This window comes from Rhamphochromis sp. 'chilingali', assembly GCF_963969265.1.
Source record: "Rhamphochromis sp. 'chilingali' genome assembly, chromosome: 7".
In the NCBI taxonomy this organism is placed as follows: domain Eukaryota; kingdom Metazoa; phylum Chordata; class Actinopteri; order Cichliformes; family Cichlidae; genus Rhamphochromis; species Rhamphochromis sp. 'chilingali'.
Window position 1 is genome coordinate 39,765,024 of NC_137934.1, and position 7,592 is coordinate 39,772,615.

At 40.5% G+C, this 7,592-nt stretch overlaps 1 long non-coding RNA gene across 1 annotated transcript; it reads left to right on the forward strand.

Annotated features, from left to right (window-relative positions):
* Nucleotides 1-344: 344 nt before the first annotated feature.
* Nucleotides 345-7,521, forward strand: LOC308400181. Its single transcript, XR_013972330.1, has 3 exons — nucleotides 345-468; nucleotides 1,389-1,447; nucleotides 5,993-7,521. It is a non-coding gene; the product is annotated as an uncharacterized lncRNA (long non-coding RNA).
* Nucleotides 7,522-7,592: the final 71 nt, after the last annotated feature.

Sequence of the window (7,592 nt, forward strand, 5' to 3'; positions counted from 1 at the left end):
ACAAATGATTACATGCAGCATTCTACCATATGCAAACTTATATCATTAAAAGATTATACTGACTACTAAGTACAATTTTCCATTGACATGGAGAAATAAAGGGAGAGTGGAGAATTATGGAGAAGCAGAGAGAGGAATGTGTTGTGAGAGTGCAGTTTGCGCTGTAAAGGTGGGCGTGTTGCCTGCTTGTCTGTTTAACAGTGATGAAAATGAAAGAAAGAAATCTCTTAGTGTGTTAATACAGGAGGCTACAGACCTGGACCAACCGCCCACCACAAGCACAGTGGCCGAAGCAAAATGATAGCAATGGGAGCCACACCCAGCAAGAATCAGCAGCTGTGGAAGAGACTGCAGCGAGGAGAGAATTAAAGGAGAAACTAAAGCTTTAAGAGTACACAAAATTGGGTTGGATTTTGGGCCAACGGACTTGTGGAGGTTGGGAAAGCGTCCGGAGCATCGCAACAAAAGGTGAAACAAAAACACACACAAGCAGAGAAATGTGAGAGAAAAGCACCTTTTAAGGAAACGCCTTGTTGGAGAAAAAGTTAAAAGTAACCCGCCTACAAATGCACACACACGCAATGAAAAAGCAGCTTACACTCATGGACACGTGAAGATTTTTTCAGCAAGATTAAAGCAGGGAAACTTAACATACACCTGTGGTTAAAGGATGAACTGTAAAGTCTCTGGGTTGCAGGACAACAACTTAACTTCAAAGAAAACAAAGAGACTGGTATGACCAACCAGTGTGTGTGTGTGTGTGTGTGTGTGTGTGTGTGTGCTGTGCTCACAGAAGGAAGGTCATAGCTCCTGCTTTTTTGAGTGCATTTCCAATCAGTTTTTCTTTTTACAAGAAGTGTAGCTCATACAATGGTATAAATGTATTCTTTTCAATACTTTAAAAATATGAAACTCTGAAGATTTTGAGTTCATGCACATTGTGAAACAAGAATATAAATATTTGTGTCACAATGATTTCTATAAAAACATGTTGTTTATGGGCATAATGTGACGAATCTTTTGTGTCCCTATTAATGATCAAAGATAATTGAAGAGGAAGCTTGAACCCTGGCTCTGGACATTTGAGCCAGGGTTCAAGTGACAGCACAGACATTTGCTAACGCGAAAGCATGTTTTGTCATCATAAAGACTGTGAAATGAAGCATTGTTAAAGTGTGACTTCAGTAATGGACGACTTAAAACACCAAACTCTAATTTCAATGGTTTATTTTAAGTTTACAGAATATAACAACTGGTAAGACGATGAGATTTACTTTTCACTGTCCGTGTTATGTGTATCCATTATCATGTATGCTACTTTGCTCTGTGGACTGTAAAATGTTTCATTGTATTCATGAAATAAACCAGACTCTCACTGTCTGCAGCAGGGGCGATTCTAGGATCAGAGCTTTGGGGGTGCTGAGCACCCAGAGAGCTGCCCAGCCAGGTAAGATAAACTTTACTCATCACGATGAGATGTCTTCCCCGTCTCTGTCAGTCCCTGCATCCTTAAATGTCTCCAGTTGTCCCAAGTTGTCTCTGAATGTCTCCTTGGTGCATTTAAACCCCTGTTCCTCCCTGTCCTTGTCGTCTGTTATCTTTGTCTCTGCTATCAGTCATCATAATTTTACCATCTCTGTGCAAGTCTGCAAATTTCTTTATTAAATCATAAGATTCTTAAATTCATCAAGTCTCTCTGTGCCAAAACATGACATCACTGTTTTGTACATTTTAACACAATTTAATCCCACATTTGTGAAAGAAAAGCAAAACACTTTTTTGAAAAGTCTGTAACAAAACCATCAAATCTGATAAAGGTTATTTAAATGCTGCAAAAGAAGAATGGATTGGAATAGAAAAATACACATCCTGACCTTAATTACTGGGGGAGAATAATGAACGATGCTCACAGTGAGTAAGAAGTAAACTGAGTGCATTTTTGGATACATACAAAAACACTCCCAAAACAGCATAAATTATTACAAATAAATTATTACAAAATATTAATTTAAAAAAACTATAAAAATGGAGGCAACTTTGCCTGTGGTAGAATGTCTACAATGTATGAAAAAATCGTTACTGCAGATGCTAATTTTACTAATTTAATAATACTAATTTTGTGTTGCAAGATTTATGAGTTTCATGCTTTCATAGTGGTGCTTGGGAGAGCTTGACATTGTTATCAGGTGGCCCACACTGTAAAAAGTGTGAGAAACACTGATAAGTGTCTGTGTGCTTTTGGAAAACATTTAAAGCTGCTGTACAGAATCTTTGAAACAAGCTTAAAACATTTTTAGAAACAGAGCATCTGCTTCTCTTTACAGCTGCTCACTCCACCAGGGCTGTTTGGCTCTTTCTGATAGTGAGCACATGTGATGCACGTACTGCGGCAGTCATACAGACAACTGGACGGTCCAAAGGTTGGCCGACCTATTACTGGCTGAGGTTTCAGTAGAGTTGTGGCTGAACCACATAAAAATATATCATTAATTTTAATCTCCCCAATCAGTGATAATGTTATGTTGGAATGTTGTTAAAGAGGCTCAAAATGCTTCAACCCAGTTTGTTTAGCAGATTCTGTACAGCAGCTTTAATATAGGGAGGACACAACTTCCAGACTGTGAGTAAAATCAGGTTTTTTCTCTTTGTCAGTTTAACAGTTTCTGTTGTGCCTGTCACTGCTCCCTGTCTGTTTGCTTACCTGGTTCTTCCTGACCTTGTACTTTCTCCTCACGTTCCCTCTTTCCTCTCTCCCTCTTTGGACTGACAATCATACACAAATAGATTGTATTCAATTAGATGAAAAATTACATTAATATGAAAAAATTCTATTACAGTTTTTTCTGATTGCGTAAGCACATTTTTTGTAACTATTGGCTAATTTTGCAAAACTCTTCACACAAATAAGAAAACCTGTCACCCAATCATCAAAACATTGTAGTTCTCTTGCAAAAGCAAACACAGCTAGATTAACTCTTCACACCTTCGTAAAAATGGTGTTTCCGTATCAAACAGTACACACAAGCCATCATCTACTAAGCACACAATGCGCCAACTGCACACTGATGGTATGAATACAAAACACATCTGGCTTTTGCTTTCTCTGTGCACAAGGTAGGCTATGTCAGTTTGAGCTCATACTTCTGTCATAGATCCATAAGCATAGAGGGATCCAAACGTCAAGTACTGGTGTTTATTCAAACACATCAAAACAACCACAAGTGTTTATTTCCAAGTATAGGATTATTTGCAATCACCATAATGACTATATGGGTTACTTGGTCTGCAGTGAACATGCTTCCTCTGCCCCAGCATCTGGTCATCTAGCAATTCTGTAAAGTAACAATTTCAGTATTTTTACATCAATGGTATTGGTGTGTTTCTCATTGGCATATGGCAGTGCTACAGATCTTAGTGCGAAGTGACTGTACTAACCGATTCTCATTTCAAGATGTCCTTATGGTGCTTGCTACAGTGTAGCGGCTCGAGTTAGGCTGGACCCGTTGGCCAGCTTCCCTCAGGGTCATTCCACGGTTGATGACATGGTCCACTATTGTAGCTCTGATGTCATCAGCAATTCTATTTCTTACTCTTCCTACCCTTCCTCTCCCCCCTCCTCATCTTCCTCTCCCCCCTTCTCGTCTTCCTCTTGCTCCTCCTTGTCCTTGTCGTCCTCTTCATCCTACTTCTTCACCTCCATGTCCTCTTCCTCGGCCTCCTCTACTTCTCACTCTTTCTGCTCCCTCCATTGTACTCCGCACACACAGCTTACCTGTATTATAGTGCTTAGGCTGATTGCAAAGTGAACTAATTATCTAAAAAAGTTTTCACATGTGAAAGTGTGCCAGACAGTTGGCAAATTAGTGTTAATGATAGCCATACATGTGTATACTTTTGCTAGGAGTGTGTTGGAAATTTGGTAATTGAGTGTTGTGCAGTGAATTGTGCCTACAGTTTTGCAAAGTGTGTGTTACAAAATTGCAAACTGAGTGCAAAGCAGTTTTTGTGCTTTTAGTTTTGCAAACTCAGTGAGTGGTTTTGCTATAAGTCTGAATAGTTTTAGAGATTGTGCTACAGGAATCACAGTTAGGGTTTAAGCATTCAGAAAAAACTGTAAGATCACTAACAAAAAGTCCTCTCTCAGTGTACTTTCAACCAAAAGGAAAATAACCAAACCACACGAACATCTAATAAAAGATATAAATATTGAAACACTGATCCAACATTATTCCTGAATCACAGGTCATTTGATTTTACACTTTTACCTGAATGTGGCTCCTTTTTTGAAAAAACTTCCTTATATCCATTATGAACCTGTCTCTCTGTACACACACACACACACACACACACACACACACACACACACACACACACTCAACACTGCAGGTTACCTGGTGTAATGTTTTTCAGCTAAAAAGAAACATGGTCTGATAACTACCTAACTATATAAAGAGTAACTGAATGTTAAATGCAGCTAATATGTCCTGTTTTAAGCCAGACACTCACACCTCCGCTGCGCTGCATCTCAGCCACTCGAGCGCTAGAATCACAGTAGGGGAGAGGCGAGCTGGAAGAAACCATTTTGGATTTCTATACTTTTGTTGTTAAAATGTTACGTCCCTCACACCAAAAAGCAATCGGGGCGATCGTGGCTCAAGAGTTGGGAGTTCGCCTTGTAATCGGAAGGTTGCCGGTTCGAGCCCCGGCTTGGACAGTCTCGGTCGTTGTGTCCTTGGGCAAGACACCTCACCCGTTGCCTACTGGTGGTGGTCAGAGGGCCCGGTGGCGCCAGTGTCCGGCAGCCTCGCCTCTGTCAGTGCGCCCCAGGGTGGCTGTGGCTACAATGTAGCTTGCCATCACCGGTGTGTGGGTGGATGACTGGATATGTAAAGTGCTTTGGGGTCCTTAGGGACTAGTAAAGCGCTATATAAATACAGGCCATTTACCATTTATAAATATAAAAAATGAAATCTCCAAGAATATCACAAAAATAGCATTGAGGGGGTGTTACAGTGAAAAAAAAAAGCAACCAAATTTTAATCTGAAGATGCTGAATTTTAGTAAAAACAATGCTCTGTAGGTTGATGCCGTCGTTACAGACAAAGCACATGTTTAAAGCCTTTGGATGTTATAATCTAACCAAAGGTTCTTTGCAGTTTTACATTGATAAACATTATCCTTAACATATTTGGTCCACATAAAGTACCATGGCCATCACACTGTCATTTATAATTGTTTAAATAACTCGTGTCTTAAGTCCTTCCATCACACAGAAAATAAAAAAAGCCACGTGGTTCACTTTTACATCACAAAATGTTAGAAATATAAGCCGTTCATAACAACCTGAAAGGCTGGGAGTTTAAAATGCAAACCATTCGAAGCAGAAGTAGAAGACATTTCCGAAAGAATGCAAAAGCATTGACATATATCTTTCCTTCCTATTATAGCCCGACGGGCAGGGCAGAGATAGATTTTGGTAGCCCAACTGGAAAAATCGCTAGCCCCGGGACGTCGGGCTAGTGATTTTGCGAGCCCTGCATCTTTTCCTTCCCTTCGCCTCTCTATTAATGTGCTTGGAGACAGAGCTCTGTGAATAGCCAGCCTCTTTTGCAACGACCTTTTGTGTCTTGCCATCCTTGTGCAAGGTGTCAATGGTCGTCTTTTGGACAACTATCTTCCCCATGATTGTGTAGCCTACAGAACTAGACTGAGATACAATCTAAAGGCTTCTGCAAGTGTTTTGAGTTAATAAGCTGATTCAATATTGAACCTTTTCAGTCATTCAATAATTTAATTCATAAAGGCACTAGAGAAAATGTATTGATATTCACCTTACAGTTTTACGGGTCAGGGTCACACATAACACAAAGCATTATGCAGGAAGTAATAAATGTTTTCACGCAGCAACAGTTGTTGTACAACCGTTTTTAGTTTTCTAATAAAGTTTTATTATTATGTTATCCATCCATTCACTTCTGCTTATCCCTTTCAGGGTCGCGGGGGGCGCTGGAGCCTATCCCAGCTGTCATAGGGCGAGAGGCGGGGTACACCCTGGACAGGTCGCCAGTCTATCGCAGAGCCAACACACAGGGACAGACAACCATTCACACCTAGTGACAATTTGGATTATCCAATTAACCTATCCCCACAAGCTGCATGTCTTTGGACGGTGGGAGGAAGCCGGAGTACCCGGAGGGAACCCACGCAGACACGGGGAGAACATGCAAACTCCACACAGAAAGACCTAATGGTAGAATTGAACTCAGGACCTTCTTGCTGTGCGGCAACAGTGCTAACCACTGTGCCATTATTATTTTACACATTGATCATCTAACTATGATGCACAATTCTATAATTCATAATCTTAGTTATACATTTGCAGTATTTAACTTAATTTTTTGCACACCTCAAGGTCTTCTCAACCTTCAGACACTTGTCAGAGATCCCAAATAGGGATGAGAAATAGGGAGAGAACTGGAAAGTACCAAATTTTCTGAATCCGGCAGGGCGAGAAGGTCACCATTTGGGCAACTCGGTATGCTTCTCAGAAAATTGGACAGCCTTAACATATTTTGTCTATGCTTTTGAGTTTAGTGAAAATGTATTTCGAGGAACTATTTTTCTGCAAATTTGAAGTTGCATGTCCAATGTTCATTTAGTTTGGTTTTGACTGAAGTAGCAATAGTCTACAGCTTCAGTTTTTGCTTTTCTCCAGAGGTTCTACAGTTGGGTCAAAGTTTATTGCAGTTCTACGAAAAAGTGCCCACAGGGTGTAGACAAATAAAGCATTATATTTACCACATAACCTGGTCATGTGCAGGTTACGGTGCAAGTTTTGATTTTCCGATGCTGACGGTGGATCAAGGAGACCAGCGCACAGGCTGCAGGCCCGGATGTTCTGTCTACATTGGCTGTCTCTCACCCTTTACCCCCCCTGTTGCTTGTCATGTGCTTCTTTGGTGTATTAAGAGTTTTTTCATGTGCAGAGGTGTTTTTCTCTGTTCTCAAACTGATCTCCCTGTTGGAGCTCAGTCTGGGGGGAGTTATTTTTTTCTCCTTATCTTTCCTCATGTGGTGCATTTTCCATTGTTGTACCTCTCTGACCTGTCTTCCCCTTGTGATGTTTTTGTGTAACGTATGTATGGTCGGAGGGTAAGATGGCACCGCGTGCAATAGGTCGGCAGCCTTAACATGAAATTTCTCACTCGTGGGACTAATAAAGGTATCTTATCTTAAAATGGGCTGGAACCGCTTCCTTTGCACCTGTCGTTTTTATTTTTTCTCCTTCTGGACTTGATAACTGGCCTGCAGAGTATGACCTCAAATTACATTACAGCAAAGCGCAGACATGGAAACATGCTTTGGGGCTGTTTTCCTGTCTATCGCTATGTCCATGTCTATGGATTTTACATCTGTATTCTCTGCGATTATGCAAAGAATCTGCTATATTTTTCAGATATCCCCTCTCACTATTAAAATAAAACTACAATAAAAATAAGAGACTTTTCAGTTCTTTGTACGTGAGCAAACTAACAAATTCAGCAACAGATCAAGTACTTATTTCCCCAACCACAGGTGAGCAATACATGATG